This window comes from Pinus tabuliformis, chromosome 3_2 (assembly GCF_031772625.1).
Source record: "Pinus tabuliformis cultivar Carrire ecotype Pingquan chromosome 3_2, CPIR1, whole genome shotgun sequence".
Taxonomy (NCBI): domain Eukaryota; kingdom Viridiplantae; phylum Streptophyta; class Pinopsida; order Pinales; family Pinaceae; genus Pinus; species Pinus tabuliformis.
This window is the reverse complement of record NC_142302.1, coordinates 1,235,533,782-1,235,552,647: the sequence shown is the minus strand read 5'-3', so window position 1 is coordinate 1,235,552,647 and position 18,866 is coordinate 1,235,533,782. Positions and strand designations below refer to the sequence as shown.

General features: G+C 36.2%; 1 protein-coding gene across 13 annotated transcripts in view; it reads right to left on the bottom strand.

The window, feature by feature from the left end:
• The window catches only part of LOC149185213 (ARM repeat superfamily protein), a 378,063-nt gene extending 360,029 nt beyond the window's left edge, over positions 1-18,034 (bottom strand). For 3 of the 13 annotated variants that reach the window (XM_089417804.1, XM_089417816.1, XM_089417818.1), the window contains exons 1-4: positions 17,791-18,034; positions 17,060-17,170; positions 16,685-16,799; positions 11,080-11,142 (exon numbers count right to left, since the gene is read on the bottom strand). The gene's annotated coding sequence lies outside the window, so the exon portion shown is untranslated. The remainder of the gene's footprint in view (positions 1-11,079; positions 11,143-16,684; positions 16,800-17,059; positions 17,171-17,790) is intronic. The other 10 variants (XM_089417809.1, XM_089417805.1, XM_089417807.1 and 7 more) reach the window with 10 other exon arrangements.
• Positions 18,035-18,866: the final 832 nt, after the last annotated feature.

Sequence of the window (18,866 nt, the reverse complement as noted above, 5' to 3'; positions counted from 1 at the left end):
ATGAAACCCATGCTTAAAAATAATATTTTTCTTTCTTCTTTTTCTTGTAACATAAGATATACATAATGACTTGAGTACATTGACAATTATGAAGACTGAAACTAGTTACATTTTCGAACAGGCTCTAATACCAATTGTTGGAAATACTAACAGGAGGTGAATCAGTATTTCTTTCAATTGTTATATTAGGCCAGTGAAGATTTTATAACAATTAAACCCAAAAACACAAGAAGTAGAATAAGAAAATAATTTTATTAACAAAAAAGTGACTCTAATCCTCTTTAAGAAGAATTCAGACTCCAGCTTGTAGAACAAATTTTTCAACTACTTCAAGGCTCCAACCTTGAATGAGGGCTCCAATCATCAATTATAAATCCAAGCTCCAACATAGTCTCTCGCAAGCTCCAACCTTGAATGAGGACTCCAATCCTCAATTATAAATCCAAACTCCAACCTGGTCTCTCACAAGGCTCCAACCTCTACAAAAACACTACTTCAAAATATCATCCAAATGCCTTCAATATTTTTCCAAAAAGAAGTTTCTGCCTCAAGGCCCTTCAATTCTGATCAGATCAAGGCTCAAAAATAGTTATACGCCAAGTCAGAATTTTGTGCCAAAGTAGGGGAAATCAATAGCAAAAGTTTGAGCCAATACAGGGTCGAGGTCTCTCTCAACAAGGTCGAAATTTGTGTTATCATAGGGCAGAAATATATGTTACCACAAGGCCGAAATTACAATCACATGTCTAAGGTTTGTAATAGGCTCAGCTACAAGACAAATCTCAGTTTGTTAAGAGGTCGAATCTGGTCTTTACCACATGCCTGAAGTAGGCCCAGTTTATCCCAAATTTAATGCTAGAAGGAGATTGAAGTAATGCTCCAAAAACAGTTCAGAAGATGCCACAAAGGGAGAACAAATTCCAACAAAAAACCACCAAGAATCCTTAACCAAAACACAGAGATAGAACCCACATCTTGTTCCTGCAACCAACTCCTAGGTTCATGAGATATGAACACTTGTACTTCTTCTCCACAAATTTGAACTCTTTGTCTTTGTGGCCAAGTTGGATGAGCAAATGAGGATGAATGGTGTCTTAATTATACTAATTTGATCATGCATTGAACCAACATGTCTATTAGGAAGGGTCGAATTGATCATAAGGAGGTTGACTTGTCCTGGGATGCAAAATCTAGTTTCTCCACTTGAAAAATTCATTTATCCTCAAGGAAGAGGAGTTAGGAGGCATGTAAGTGCTCATTGGAAAGAGCTTAAAGTCCTCTTTAAGCCTATGCAAATTTCTTATTTAGCTAGACATCCCTTTGACATCAATAACAAATTATTCTTCCAACAATCTCTTTTTGAAGATCCATTTCCTCTTCAAAATATTGATACTTTGTTTGACATGGGGTAGACTATCATTATTTTCTCTTGTTCATTTATCATTATGATGTACCTTCATTTGACAACTTATGATGGCATCCATTTATTGTTCAAAGCATTCTTGTTGATCTTTAACACTTTCACTTAGTCTAATCACTCTCTACCTCACTAGGATTCTTCGATTTGCATGGTTAGAGTGATTATGTGTATATTTTGACAAATTTGCCATTTTGTGCATCAAAGTCTAATCTTCTTTCACTTCAGCATGCTCTTAATCGTCTTATATGTCATCTTTTGGACATTATTCTTTAGCTATGAGTTTATGGACTTTAAAGGACTACTAAAGGAGTTAGTGTGCCTATGCTCCCTAATTGGAACTCTTGTAAGCTTTGTTGATTTGTGGGAAGCAATGTTTGGTTTCTTGCAACCTCTGATTTTGATGGAATTTGGTATGAACATTGCTTTGCACCTTATTAAGGTCTTGAAGTTGTCACATTTGATCATCTTGTTATTTGCACTCAAATTTAGCGTTACATGGGGGTATTCATGATTTTTTTTGGATTGTAAATGGGTCCTTGACCAAGCTATTTTTTGTCGGGGACCCTTCTTGAGAAGTCTATCCTTTATCTAAATTGTAAATGGGAATCCGATGAAGTTGGTTTTTGTTGGATCCGCTATTGAGACGCTAGTGTCAAGGATGGCACTTTTTAGTATCATCATTTCAATGTTTCCTTCCTTTTCATGAAGCACTTGTCCAACTTTTTTACACTAACCCCTCATCTACTTGAAGTGCCTCTATTGATTAGTGATCATTTTTGTGTTTTTTATGCTTATGTATCTAATCCTCTTCAACCTCATTCGACAATCTTCACAGCTTTGGTGTTTACTTCTTTGGTGTTTACATGTCCAACATTTTAACAATGGCATTATCTTTTGCTTAGAGCACTAATGTTGATGATTGACCCAAAAAAAAAAAAAACCTTTTGCATGTAGCAACATTCGATCTTTATCATCTTCAAAACATCAACCATATAGACAATCGTGGCTTTTTCTTCTAACATTCTACATTAGCAACAGTCTTTCTAGAGCACTAGTGTTGATTATTGTCAATGTTTTGCCTTTTTTGTGCATTTGCAACCAATCCTCTACAACATTTCAGCTCCATACTATTATCATTGGCAGATTTTGTTGCTTCATTCTACATATCCATTTTGGCTCATTCGCTATTTGGAGGATTTGGTGAGTATTAGAAAGGGGTTCAACCCTCCATGTTCCTTAAGTCACGATTTGGCCTTCCATCACTTGTCAACAACTTCACCCAACCATTTTTGTCTTTTGTTGGGTTATTAAGATGTTGAAGCATTCTTGTTAGTCATCGACACTTTTTTGCCTTTTAGAGCATTCACCTTTATCTTTTTAGCTTCAATGCTTTCATTTTTTATATAAGTACTAATGGCAACCTCCTTTGCTTCCTTCATACATGTGCCTTTTACAATGGGATACCTTCCTTTCTTTATGTATGGGAGGAGATTGCGAAAGTATGGTTGTTTCACATCTTATATCTTCATAGTAAACTCGCATATAGATTATGTCATGGAGTAGCATCCTTCACTTAACTCAAATTTCTTTAAATGATTCAAAAAAAAATTGATGCCTTCAAATCTTGAATAAAGTATAGATGCCTTGAATCTTCAAGGATGTGTTGCTACAGTAGGCTTCAGATGTCTTAGTACAAAGAAAAAGTTACAGAACTTCACTTATATTAGTTGCAAGACAATCTTCGATCTTCTTCAATTTAGGGCAAGAGCGAGGTAGGGTACAGGCTTCAAACTTTACTGGGTACTCTTCATCTTCCTCCATAAATCACAAAGAACATTGTAAACTATAGTGTTGTAGAAGGCTTAGATGTTTTGTACAGTAAATGTAGTTGATTGATATCATCATGAATGCTTTTTTGTGGCTTGCATTTCTTGTGATTTGCATCATAATGTCTCTCCATAGAGAATATTTTCATTGTCATAGATGGCTCGGGTATTTATAGTTGAATGTTGGGATGTCTCACGGAGGGTTCAGATACCTCTTGTTTACCCTAGTCTCGGCATTCTAGATGAATGCAGACCTCTTGTTCACTGTGTACCACAATGTTAGGTTTTTTAGATCAAATGTGGATCTCTTGTTTATTAAATATAATTCGGATCACCACAAGGTACAAATGCTACCACAGGTTCGGATCTTCAAATCTCAAACTTTGTCCTCTATCCACGGTTACCACAGTGTCTTCGCATGTCACAATGTTATAGAGACTTTGCACATCACAAGAAATTGTTTCAATGATCTGACCTTTCACAAATTTATAGAACTTGGATAAACAGTATATTATAGATCTTCGCACTCCTTTTCTTGAGCTCGGATTTCACACAGAGAATAGATGATAACAATTTGGATCACAAATATAAGTTTTCGGACCTCCTTAATTGGATGCTACAGACTTCAAATCCTAATTGGATTCTACACACACGTAGCTTGGATGAAATGACCTAAATGAGAGTTGTCTTATAATAATTTCAAGAGCCTTCAGCAATGTTCTCAAGAGAGCGATGGTAGCTATGAAAATAGTATGAACTTCAAGCCTTTATTTGTTTTGATGGAGAGAGAGATATCTTCTACAAGAGTGTCTTCAAGCAAAATGCCAACAATTTGTGATCTTCAAACTGTCTTCCCTTCACCTTAGCTCTAAAACCATGTTTAGAAATCAAGATGCTAGCAAATTAGGATAGATTTCTCTTAACTTGATAATTACTTGTGAATGTTTGTTGGCTTCTTATTAAATTTATATTCTCTTCATCAAGCAATTACCAAAATGTACAAAACATGAAGATCACAAGAGACAAAGAACACAAGAAATTAGGCTCCAATCTAGGGAAAAACCCCACATGAGGGAAAACCCAAGAAAATCCTCTTCTCATAAAATCATATCAAAGTGAGATATCCAAGGCCCAAGACCAAGAAACCCATGTCAACCCTCCTCCAATCCATCTCCAACAATTCATAGCCTACAGAAGTCAATGTTGGTCAAATCTCATAAATCTAGTCATCTCTTGCAATTTCGAGCAAAATGCCAACAATTTGTGATCTTCACATTGTCTTCCCTTCACCTTAGCTCTGAAACCATGTTGAGAAATCAAGATGCTAGCAAATTAGGTAGATTTCTCTTAACTTGATAATTACTTGTGAATGTTTGTTGGCTTCTTATTGAATTTTTATTCTCTTCGTCAAGCAATTACCAAAACGTACAAAACATGAAGATCACAAGAGACAAAGAACACAAGAAATTACGCTCCAAGACAGGGAAAAACCCCACAAGGGGGAAAACCCAAGAAAATCCTCTTCTTATAAAATCATATCAAAGTGAGATATCCAAGGCCCAAGATCAAAAATTGCCACAAAAATCCACGTCAACCCTCCTCTAATCCATCTCCACCAAGTCATAAACTACAGAAGTCAATGTTGGTCAAATCTCAAAACTCTGGTCATCTCTTGAAATTTCGACCCCTAAAATTTCAAGCCTGTATTAGCATAGAAACTGCCTCAGAAAAATCACATGTATGAATAGAACTAGGACAGAAATGAATTCGTCTTCTCTCTCCTTTGACTGTCTTCTCTCTCCTTTGACTTCAGTTGGTTTTCTTCTTCACCTTGGCACAAAAATTGATGATAGATAACTGAATCGAATGGACTCCTCATCACTCCTTAAGTGGTTGAATTGCCTTATATTTATAGTTGTACAGGAGGTCGAAAAGATGCCTCTTACGCCGACTTGCTCTTTGTGGTAACATTTTTTACAAGAAGTCCAAATGGGACTTTGACTCAATTACATTTCTGGCTCATGATAAATTTTATTTTGACTCAATTTGACCCTAAAAGCATGAAGAACATGCTTTGACTAGAAATAAAATAATAATAATGAATATAATAAATACATAAATAGTACATTTGAATTACATTATGAAGACAGACAGTGGTTACGTTTCCAACAATTATTGGAGCAAAAACTCTTGGTTAGCATGGATCACTCTTAATCTTCAACACTTGCATGCAGTGTCGCCAAACTCTTTCAACTTCAACATTGTCGTATTTTAGAGATTGGTCTTTGGCAACTTTATCATTATTGTCAACCATCTAGTTTCACAACCATGCACTGAACATATTTAGATACAAATGCACTTCATTCAACAATGTTGATTTGAATTTACTGTTGGAATAGAAGATCAAGTTGTTGACAATCTTCATCATCTCTAATCTATGTTTGAAGTAGTGTTGCGGGGGCGCCCCCCCCCTCGATCTCGCTCCCAATCCACTCTCCTGAAAGTGCCCCCCCCCGATCCCTCTTGCCGAGAGCGCGCTCCTGAAATCGCTCTCGAACGGGAGCGATTTCGGGAGCGCGCTCTCGTTAAAAAAATTTGCGCTCCCTGCCATTTCGCAGAGCGAAGAAGGGAGCGTCGCTCCGGGAGTGATTAGTGCGAAAGAAACAAATTAAACAAAGAACAACATATTAAAAAAAATTAATAAATAAATAAATAAATAAATAAATAAAAAAAAAAATAAGAAAATTCCAGCGGATAAAAAAATAAATAAATAAATTAGTTTTTTTATATAAATTGAGGGAGGGAGGGATGAAAGGTTTCATTTTCATTGTGAGAGTGAGTGAGATTGAGATTGAGAGAGAGGAGCAAGGAGAGAATGAGAGAGAGCAAGGAGAGAGTGAGGACTCGAGGAGCAAGGGCTGCAAGGAGCAAGAGAGTGAGAGAGCAAGAGAAAGCAAGGAGAAAGGGGAGATTGAAGAGCTTGCAAGGGGAGATTGGACGCCAAAGAGGTAGGATCTACATTGTACAATATTGAATAGAGTGTCTAGCAATTTTTTTTAATGTTTATTAAGATTTAAATTATTCCTAAATAAATAAATAATTTTTTCTCTATTTTCCATTCCATTCCCATTCCATTTTTTTTAATTTTGCAGATTCAAAACTTCAAATTTCAAACATCATGGTTATATTTCTTGGCGTTTTCTTCTTCATGGTTCCTTTTTTGGTTATTATGATGCTGGAGAGTAGAAATATGAGGGTTGAAATTGAAAATGAAGAAGGGGATGAAGAATGGGGACATAGTGTATTTGATGAAAACCCCGGTGAGGAGGAACTAGAGGAGAGTGAACATGAATCAGCCCAAAAACCTAAACAAGACCAAACCCCATTGTGGAAATATGTTAACAAGCCTGAAGCGGGGAAAGGGGGTGGAACCACTAAATTTCATTGCCCCCATTGCAACAATAATGACACAGGTTCATACACCCGTGCCAAAAAACACCTCTGCAGGAAAATGCCATGGGATGGAGATAAACAAATAGGAATCAAAACTTGTACAGGTCTGTCAGCAGCAGATAGAGCCAAATACATAAGGCAAGAGGAGGAAGCCCAATACAAATCTAAAAAATCAAAGGGTTTCTTTCAACCAAGCTCACAATCACATGCACAAAGAACACCTTCAGGATCCTCCCAAGGCAATGGATATGGAGGCACAGGGTCACTAAGTTTAACGCGTAGAACCATATCAAATTTCCTTAATGAAGGGTGTAGGAATGATGTGGATTCAAAAGTTTACAGGTTTCTCTATGCATGTGGGATACCATTCAATGTTCTTCGCTCACCTTATTGGCACGAAATGGTTTCTGCCATAAATGATGCCCCTAAAGGATACAAGAGCACTGGGTATGACAAGGCAAGAACCGTTGGATTTGATCATGAAAAAGCAAAAAAATCACATTCTTTGAATAGAATGACAAGTTCTTGGACTGACCATGGGGTGTCCACTGTATCTGATGGATGGACAAATGTAAAAGGCAAGCCATTGATAAGTGTTCTTGTTGTGTCTGTTAGTGGTGCCATCTTTCTTTCAGCATGTGATTACTCAGACAAGTTCAAGTCTGCCATCAACATTGCAAAACCATTACTTGAAACAATTAACCGTATTGGGCCATACAATGTCATCCAAGTCATCACTGATAATGCTCCTAATTGTGAGGCAGCAGGAGCAATTATTGAGGATAAATACCCCAACATATTTTGGTCTGGGTGTTTGGTTCACACAATGAACCTTTTGATGCATGATATTGTTAAGAACAAAAACGAACATTACAAATGGATTGGTGATTTGTACAAGAAAGGCAAACAAATGATAAAATTTATTACAAATCATAGCAATACCCATGGCCTTTTCCGCAGTCACTCAAGATTAGAGTTGTTGAAGATTGCAAGGACTAGACTTGGTAGCTATTACCTCACCTTCAGGCGCCTTTTGAAGGTAAGAGAGTCATTGGCTAGCATGGTATCAAGTCCACACTAGCAGGTAAGGAAAGGGCTACAAATGCAACTGACAGGCAAGGTTTTGAACAGGTGGAGGAGGCCGCTCTTGATGGTATGTTTTGGGCACGTGTGAGGCAAGTATTGGATTTCACCAAGCCCATTTATCACATGATTCGGTTTGCAGATACAGATAAACCAGTGATTGGCGAGGCGTATGAGCAGATGGATACCATGTTGGGGCAAATAAAAGATATTGTTCATAACAATGATCCCAACTTGTACAAACTGATTCACGATTGTGTGTGTGTACGGTGGGATAAACTTAATGTTCCACTACATTGCTTGGCGTATATCCTTACGCCAAAATACTACTCTACATCTTGGTTGGGCCAACCTGCACTAGGGGGTGGGGTTAGGACCAAACCCCATATAGATGAAGAGGTATCTAAAGGATATTTGGAAGCATTAAAAAAGTTGATGCCTGACAGGGAGGAATGTGCTAATGTACATCTTGAAATAGGCAGATACTTCAGTTGCACTGGTTTGTTTGGTACCTTTCATGCAATGGAAGATAGAGACAGATTTGATGCTCTCACATGGTGGGAATCATATGGCAGCCATGGACTTTTGCCAAAATTGGCAAAAAAGCTCTCACAGGTTGTAAATACTTCTTCTGCAGAGAGGTGTTGGAGCACCTACAGCTTCATACATAATGTGAAAAGAAACAGACTCAATGAAAACCAGGCAGAAAGCTTGGTTTATGTGCACTACAACTTGAGGTTGTTGAGTCATTACTGTGATCGGGCTTATGAGGATCCAACATATAAAATTTGGGACAACCACCCAGAGGATGATAATTTGGAGGATGGCACTATACATCTTGAAGAACTGGAAGAGGAACTTATAAGAGAGGAAGATGAAGCAACAACCATGCCACCTCCACCATCCAGTAGCAATGCTCGAGTTCCGAGTCTTGTTCCTTTGTTGTCGCCGCCTCCATCTACACCCTCACGTGGAGGGCATGTGCCTTCTAGTTCTGGTCGTCGGTCTGTGCGGGAGACTCCTAGAAGACCACCACAACCTGCTCATACATTAGACACTTCTCGTGGCAAGGGCCACATGTAGTAGTAGATAATAGATTTACAGTTTACTTGTCTTTTCTAGTTTCTATTAGTTTTCATAACTGTTGAGTCTTGACTCTTTCATATCATAATGATATTTTTTGTAAACAATATATGACTATGACAATTTAAGTTTGAAGTTTGAAGTTGGAAATTATAACTAATTGGTAATGATTCTGAATTATGAATATGATGCTTCGTGAAAGTTCATTCATTTCATTTCATAATTCATTTTATAACATTTCATTTCATGTTAGATATTATTTCTTGTAATGGTTAAACTTAGCTTACAAGTACAACTTTGGTGATCAATGATGATAAATGTTATATATTGAATTTTCAATTTTGAAAGCTTGAAGTTGAAACTTTAAGATTGATGAATCATGATTCACGAGACTCAATATGTTGTAATATGTATGTTACTAACTTGTGGACGTGGTTGATGAAGATTATAACTTCTAGATGATTGATGTTATATGGTTCAATAATCAATTTATGTTTTTTTATGTTTTTTATATCTAATTCATCTTTCTACATGTTTTTGTTGACATATATGTATCAAAATATAAAAAATATATATATTATATAAAAATCGCTCCGAGATTCACTCCCAAACCGGGAGCTTTTGAAAATGTCGCTCCCACTCCCGTTTTCGCTCCAGCTCCCCGCTTCGCTCCGCTCCCAAGTAACATTGGTTTGAAGGAAGGAGGGATAAGTGTAATGCTTGCTTCCTTCTTTTATAACTTTGTAAATCGTTTTATCTTGGACCAAGTTGTTCTTAAGGGGGGGTGTTAAGATATTTAGACGTTTGGAGGTTGCTTAAGACCGACTTGGTTATCGCTTATCTTGGCCCAAGTTGTTCTTAAGGGGAGATGTTAAGATATTAGACATTGGGAGGTTGCTTAAGACCGACTTGGTTTAATGTACTAGTTCTGTGCATTTTAAGTTTGTTTCTTTAGTGTCCATTTGCACTTGAGTTATCTAATGATCACCATATATCTTGTACATAAGTGATCAAACAATTCTCATATCCTTGGTATTCACAACAACAGATGTCATCTTTCTTCATCTATGATCTCTAATTAAAGATCATGGACAATAATTTTCCAAGGAGTTCCACATGAAACCACAATAAAGAGCATTGTACTAGATGTATCCTTTAGTTCTAACAAAGTAAAATAGGTTTTATGTTGCTCCATGGATGTTTCTCTTTGAGTGTTTTACCATGTAAAGCATGTTGTCTCTATCTTTGATTTGTGTGAGTTATTCTATGTGGTGTTCGTTCATGGAATTGCCCACCTTTGCATTCCCACTGGGTGGAGGCTAAGGCCACATACCTCAACTCCATATAAAATAGTAGGCTTGAAGATTATGTCAAAAATATGTATCTTAAATGAGACATCATGGAAGTGTGTGTGGAACAACTAGCACTCAAGCATGGAGAGAAGCACATACCCCTTGCTAAGCCATGGTTGGGTGGGAGGCCACAAACTGAATGTACGACATGTGAATTGGACTCCCAAGTAAGTGTATGTTGTGGTAATCTCAATCTCACATCCTTCAAAACAGAAATCAAAAACTAACACGATTTTTTAGATCTAATAAAGACCATGACTTTTATCTTACTAAGGATCACCATCAACGGTCCATAGCCACAAAAATTGACAAGGGCATCAATTTTAAAAACCCTCAAGCGAGGATACTAAGAGGGCAACATCATCTACATACAAAGAATGGCAATCAAGACCTAATGTAGAAGTCAAACATCATCAATGTGTGTGTGCTCCTTGAGTTATACCTTGAACTCATCCTAAGCATCAAACAAGGTCAACGATAAGAGAAATCCTATTTCACCCCCATAATCTCCTAAAGAAATCAAAAAGAACCTGATGAGTCTAAAACCAAACAATAATCAAAGTCACCTAGTTCATGTTTACAGCATAATTTGATAAAAAATTGTGAAGACAAAAACAAGTTTGATTAAATTCAACATTAAATTAAGGGGTGTATGTTTGTGTATAATATACATTATATGTTAAACATATGATTTAAATAATTTTTAAATATATTATAAATTTATATATATTACTTATATATGACTTACCAATATACATATAAGTTTAAAACAAACATCAGTGTTATTATTATACTGATTAAATCCTTTTAATACATTACAATTTACATTACCCATACCCCATGAATAAGCTATGGGTCATACCTATATCGATGATATTCAGCTTGTAATTAGCTTCAATCCTTCTCCCACCTGCAAGGTTGTAACCTGCATAGCGCAGACACAATAGTGCATTAGAAAAATCATGGCCATTGGCTTCATTGTTGGTGTATCTTCCCTTTTAACAAAGCACAACACTTTCTACCAAAGCAAGCTAGTGCAGGGTTCAGTGATACATCTCCATCCATCAAACTATAATGTTCATGCATCAAACGTCCCTGCTTTCATACTTGCAATGAGCAAACCTTCCCTGTTCGATGAATTTTACCTCAAGCTTTAAGATTCATCCAAATTAAAACTTTGACCTTCAAATCTAACAAACCTGATGACTTAGCCAATAATAGTGTCACAAAGTCTCATGTTAGCCATGATGCTAGAGGGATACCAATTTTGCAAGTCCCTCAACAAAGATCGAACACATTCCGAAAAGGACAAGTCTAAACATTTTACTTTTTGGACTTTTTCCAACAACCATCACTGGAATCCGGCTATGTGATTGTTGATGAAATTGCAATTTTCCATTACGTAAATTGCATTTTTGAGTGCATAAATGGATTCACCACCCTGAAAAACCCCTGTTGCACCCAGATTGTGCAATCTCAACAACTGATATCTGCAATTCCAGAAATTCTTCTAAATGAATGGCCAGATTCTGGGCAAAATTGGTAAGAAAAATGTACCTGGAAAAGGTTCAAAAAGTAAAATATATAGACTATGCTTTTCACAAAACAACAGAAGACTTTGGAAGAGTCTCTTCTAGTTTCCTCTGTAATAGCAAAGAGTGCAAAACTGTGATTGGTGCTCAAAAAATCCCTACTAAAACCTACTTGCCCCTTAGCACAAAACTTGTGACTCTCCAAATGTTCAAAAATCCATATGTTGAGGGTTGTCGAATAAAGTTTGGCAAAGGTGTCCCCAGTCATAATAGTCATATAGTAATTCAGATCCAGGATGTTCAGAGATTTGAAAACTGGGTGGATGATGCGTTGGGACCAAGGACAAAAACCTGAGTGCACTGCAGGATTAGAAGGTTAAACACTATGAAAAGCAAAAGGTTTGATCCCATACTTGATAAATTCTGCCTGAAATCTCTCGTCATCTGCTGCTTTACAAGTGCTCATGATCTGGGATGCTCTCTCAATGTCTCCATGATTGAAAAGGTGGCAGGAGGTTGGAGGAGAAGCCATATGGACAAGGGGCTGGTTTGGGAAATCAAGGAGTACAATGGTGTGGGAGAACCGAGAGTGGTGTTCTATATCAGGTGGACTGTGGAATGGCAGATTTCTTAAAGAGAAGGGTACACTAGAAAAAATTGACAGTCACACTTTGAAAATGTTTCATCCTAAATGCAACCTTTTAATGATGGGATTGCCCCTATGGTGCTCTAGTTCATATTTATAAAGTTTGGTTCCACAGAATGATACAAAATTTGGCTTCTGTACAGATTCAGCTGAATTTTCTGTATTGTACAGTCAACATTATTCATACCTGTAAGGTTCAATACAATCAACATGTGTCATACCATATGGCTGACCAAAAAAGGCACCCATAAAAAGTGTAAATGCTCTAACAAATTGCCATTTCAATCATGAATTTATTTCCTCACTTCTTTTGTGCATTTCTGAGACTGAAATCCAATGTTCCATTTCTGAAATCCATCAGAACTGCAGAGTACCTGCATTTCCGGGCTGCTTTTTTTGGCTATGTTCAAAGTTTAAGGTTCCACTTCTGGGCTGTGGTTCACAGTTCCCAGGTCTACATTTTTATCATTAAACTACCTATGTTGTGTGATAATCCTGTACTCGTGTCAATTTATTGCAGATTTTCATTTTGTGGTTGCTCAGATGAATGAATCAATAGATATGATTACTATCCCCCCACCCTTACCTGCTGTTGAAAATGTGTTCCATGTCTATCATATGTCCCGTGCTCTATGGGCTGAGGTTTATAAATTGATAGTTATAGCTTTATAAACACTATCATATTAGATGATCTGAAATTTTAAGTGCAGAAACTGAATTTTGGACTAATTTTACCCACCACAATTTGAAAATACTGCACTTAGTTTGTATGAAGTAAACTCATTCCTTTGAAAAATCTGCAAGTTTGGGCTTCGTTTCAGTGTCCACTGTCCAGTGTCACCCCCAGTTTGGGCTGAATTTCACCCTTTTTAATTCCATTGTCCACCGATTGGTTTGGATAACATTATAATGCATTAATTCTGGCATGTGTGTCACCTTTTTTTAATTTCACTGTTCATTGAATGCTTCAACGCCAAAATATCATAATGTTTCATTTGTCATTTTGTATTAAATACCTTATCCTTGAGCCCTATTTTTGACATTCATGATTCACCTTAGGCCCATGATCTCACTATGCAATGTTTCAAACTTGAATATGTTTCAGTTTGTTTTCAATGAAGAACGAATGCAATTTTCAATTTTTGAATGGTCAATCTATAATTATTTGAAAAAATTGCATTTTCATATCTGCAAGATGTATCCTCCTGTATAAGAGCTAGACCATATCAATACTCAAATTTGGTAACTGTGCTATGGTTCCAAGGTTGGAACACAAAGTTGTAGCCATGTAATTTCAAACACATAATCCACTGCAGAAATTAAAGAACCATATACCAAAATACCATCTTTAGAATTGGCTCTTATATCTGTGAAGCTTGAGGTATGGCTGAAGCAGCATTGAAAAAAGACAGCCAGCCCAACTTTTCCTTCTGCTTCTTCCTAGATGACTTCCACCTCCAAGGAGACTAAAAAATAATCGACAAAGCCATCTATCAAGATATCTATCTAGACTTCATGCAAGTCACTTAAACTCCCTGCCCATAAAAGCTTATCCCGTGAATTACTTTCTATGCTAAGCAATTTCAAAAAACCTTAAATAGTATCACTACTACACCTCTTATCTTCAACATAATTGCCTATGGATGTTGCTTATCTCCAAGTTTTCAACAATGATACAACCATCTACAGTGATGTTTATAAAGACTACATCTATGTGATTTCCATCCCTCTACCCAAGGGCCGTGCAACTTTGACAAACCTTGAATGGCATTACAATTTCCCCCTCTCATCTTCAACAAAATTTTCTGCTATCCCCTATCTCCAAGTCATCAACAAGGATACAACCATCTATAGTGATGTTTATAAAGACCACATCTAAGTGATTTGAATCTATATACCCAAGGGCAAAGCCAATTAGACAAACTTGCTTTTTATCCTAAACATTGGCAACAGACTTTATATTGAGTGACTATTCCCTCCACTCATCTTTTGGTAGGGTTAATAAATATAATTTTGACTTAGTGGCAGCTGGTATTTACTTTCCATTAATATATTATTAGGTGTGACAGCAAAGGTCACGTCTTTTACCTACTGTACTTTATAAAAGGGTCTTGAGAAGACATGCACCCATTGTAATATTAACTCATTCACATTAAATATATTGAATATCACTTGCATACTTGTGTGCATGCAAGCATGCTATGGAGTCTAGTAATTAATTTACAGCTTCCAGTGTTTATCTATTTCTAACATCTTCAACATAAATGGCATCAAAAAAAATTCCCACTAAGCCAACGTGGAGGTTTCTTCTAACTAGGTTTAAGAGAAGTGGAGATCCATATTTTTGTTTTTCATGTGTTGAAATTAGAGAACATTCCGCCCTCAGTTGTTAAGTGTACATCAGATAAACAATATTATTGTTTCTTTCGAGATACAAGAAGCTTGTTGAAATCTTTTATTACAACGACAATCAAAGATTTGTAGCCATATATTATAGAGAGATTCCTCTACAAAAATATAATTTATTCCGTGAACATCACCTGCTGAGAGATAACTTCTCCCATTATCATCCTCTTGTCCTCTAACGTATGTATATTATCCTCCTTAAGAAAACTACCCAGCTTCTTTCAAAAAACTGCTAAACAACAAATCCTATTTTTCAGCACTTCATGAGGGAAATGCATGCTCTACATAGCTAATTAGCCATCTAATTGATAATTTCTTCAGGGCTGTGGTAGATAAATCAATCTCTAATGGTAAAAGAGATGCTTCAAATGTCTCATTTCTTCCCTAATGACACTATATTGATTGGAGGTAGGGAATAAACTCTCATTGGTCCAATGCTTTATTAATTTAATATATTTTCACCTATCTTAATTCATTATGTAATTATATTGATTCAGCTATAGGCTTAAATTTAGACTGGAAATGCCTTATGCACTCCCTTGCTTTGTGCTTTCTGATACAAATATAACTTCTAATCTCTTTGATATTTAGGTCAATAAAGGGATTAGAATCTATTACATTCTCTCCCCTCCCCACTTCAGTAGCTACACTTATCATTTCTATTCAACCTGTTTGTTTACTGCCCACACTCAGTGTAACTATCGATGTGAATCAATGCCAGTTCCAAACTGATGGCATGAGATCACTATTTATTCAAATCAATGTAGACGCATTTTTTTCCTGTGAAAGAACCATCACATTGCTCCTCGATTACTCAAGGAAGCCCATATCTACCATACGGAACTTACCACACAGTTGTAATAGGAATTGTCAAACTCGGTGAAGCATGAGTACATTTTATCGATACATAGATTATCTCAAGTAAGCCAATATCAGTTAAGATATTTTACGACACATCATGCTTATTTGAAAACAGGCACTTCCATAGTTATAAGGAGTAGTTGAACCGAGATGTTGGCCTGGAGGAACAAAAGTGCACTGTACTTTTTGTCAATAAAAATGTTAATAAAAACTGGAACCCAAAAAAGGCTCAAATTTCTTAGTTGCTGCTAGCATGCTAGGGGACTGTAATGTGCTAGGTATGGAGATAAAATATTTCCAAGAAGAAAAACATATTTCAAGTAAATAAGAAGTATCGACTTCATAATGGAGGCCACATGTTTATCACATGGTGCCAAACCAATGAAGGGAAAGGATTCCATCCTCGTTTCAACAATGTGGCTGAAGCATAGCCTGCAGCAGTTCAATAGTTTTGGCCCCAGAAAAATCATATGAAATCACCAAAATTAGGCTGACTTGATAAGTCATTTTCAGACTAAAACAAGTGCATACTCGATAGGAAAATCCTAAGATACACTGTCACCATTCCTTCAAAGTCCGGGATTATTTTAGGCATGCAAATAACGATAACCATTGAAAACTAGCAGTGCCTGTACTACAAAAAAAATTACATGCAAAAGCAAATTTCTAATATTGCCGGACATTTGATATACTTAATTAGACTCATTCTGAGTCACTTGATTTATGTTTGTATTCAAATCCAATTACCATGAAATTTGGAATATATTCAAAGGTGACTTGGAATATAAAATTTGGCACTCAGTTCGGTAAAGAGATTAAGGATGTTATAACTGCATATTATCAAAACAAATACAATAATCTTTTACAACATCAAAGTCCATCCAAAATGTTTTTTTCTGAAAAAATTGGTGACTATGGATGAATTTTGGGAATAGAAGGTCAATTGACTTTATTTTGATTGTGAGATGTAGAATCTCAGGGCTCAAATATATATTGTGATTGTTAGGGACCCATTTTCTCACAGTGACTTGGGAGCTTTGCACCGACCAATTGTGAATTTAAAATTATTGCAGTCCATCCACCTAGGTTTTTGCTCAGCAATCCCAGTAACCAAGGGCACACTCCGAATCAACTCCCCTGATCAATTGAAATACAACACAGAAAAATATAAGTTGTGGGTAAAGCGAAATAATGCTAACCATGTTAAAAAATATCATCACAGAGAAATCAATGAGTTTGCAAGAACTTAGTTTTAAAAAAGCGGATAAAAAGGTCTGTTCAAAACTACGTAAAAAGTCAAGAAAATAAGTGTGGCTTCACATATATTAATAACAAAAAATAAATAAAAGTTGGAGGAAAAAAAAAAAAAAAGACAAATCAATCAGCATTAAACTCACATGAAAGGAGCTCCAAATCATATTTGAAAAGAGATAGGAACTTCTATTGAGAAGGATTTCACAACACTTTACCATCCAAACTACTGCCTTTTATATTGTTCCCGAAAGCCCCTGAAAAAACAAATTGCACATAGCATAAAAGGTATTCCACCTTCTCACAAATCAAAGAAAAGTATTGAAGATAGAAACATCATTCATTTTAAAGAGACACTGAACTGAAACAAAAGGCTGCGACTAGGGTTTATCAATGGCAATTTCCTAGCAATGATAGTATCATCAAATCTTACAGGATCATTTTCCCACCAAAAGAAAAAAGAAGCCTGGCTTTATCGCGGTTAGATTAAGAAATGCCTCTAATTTTTCCAAACGCACAATATTCACATTCATTGCAACAGGGATATGTCCGTTAAAAGATAAGCTGGGAGTCTGCGACGTTTCATATGCCCTTTGCAGGAAAAAATTTAATTTACATCGGGCATTGTATTAAAAAATACATTTTTCGGATCGCAAGGTTATAAACAGGCGATTCACTGTATTTAAACGCCTTAATTTCCCTATTTCCATTTGCAGGTAAAGGAGGCTGAATTTGCCGGACCATATGTGCATTGAAAAACATGAAATCGGTTACATATCAAAACTAAAATCTCCAAAATTAAGCATCGATTAACAGTCTGATCTAGAAATAAAAGCAAGGATATTTAAAACCATGAGCGAGTTCATGCAAGGAGCACCTTTGAGAGTTGCAGAACATTGAAGTGGTATTTATCGTATATTCTGGTTGGCGGGGGTGTTGCCCGTCACAAGAACCAGGAGAAGCAGGGGCCGAACAGAAGATGTTACCGCCAATAAATGGGCCGATCTTCAATAGGTCTATGCAGTGTATTGGAACTCCAGGGAGAAGAAGAGACCTAAGCGAAGCAAGAGAGCAAGGGAGGACGAGGAAGCTGAATGATTAAAGCAAAAGATATAATTATATTGAAAGTTTATGATGGTATTTATATTATGTGAACCTAATTATGTCGCATTGATGGCTCTTTTGCTTTTGTAATTTTTCAGTGTTAAAAAGGAGATTCCTAGCCACCATTAGCACTCTTCCTTTGCTAGGAAATTAATCGGTAAAAGAGTTTGTATGGATGACACTATTATTTTCATCTCATATGATAACATATTTTCTTTTAATTTTAATTTTAGAAGTCAAAATTTTATTATATATATTATGTTGTAGTGCATCATATTTTCAACTATTATTAGATTTTCTTTGTATTTAGGTTTTTGTGATCCATAATGAATTAAGCAAAGTCTTTTGGTAAAAATCACTTAAGAGAAATTTTGATTGATGAACCACACTTGTTGGTTCAAAACGCATTGGCCAAAAATTTCTCTTATGTGATTTCTACCGAAAGACTTTGCTTGTTATTAGGCTTGTTTCATTTTTATTTAATGGGATTTGGGCTATACGAAACTTGGTCTGATGTAGGAAGAGGTGTTTCTTTTTATATCAAGATTGCTTATTGTTTATGTGGGTACCTCGAGATGAAGGTAATGTTTGTTCTTGGAAGTCTTTTTGTTAGTCCACTCTATTGATATCTTTATTTATTTCCTCACCCTTTAAATGACTTTTTAGCTACCTATAGGTACCTTTTGCCCTCAAGTAAGCTTTAAAACATAGTGATTTGAGAGGATATTTATAGAGAATGCATCCAAGTCAGTCGGGTCACCCTCTACATCAGGGCTTTGACCCTAAGATGGTTTTTACTTTAAACATAGTAGGCAAATAGGGAACAAACTTATTATTAGACCTATGTAT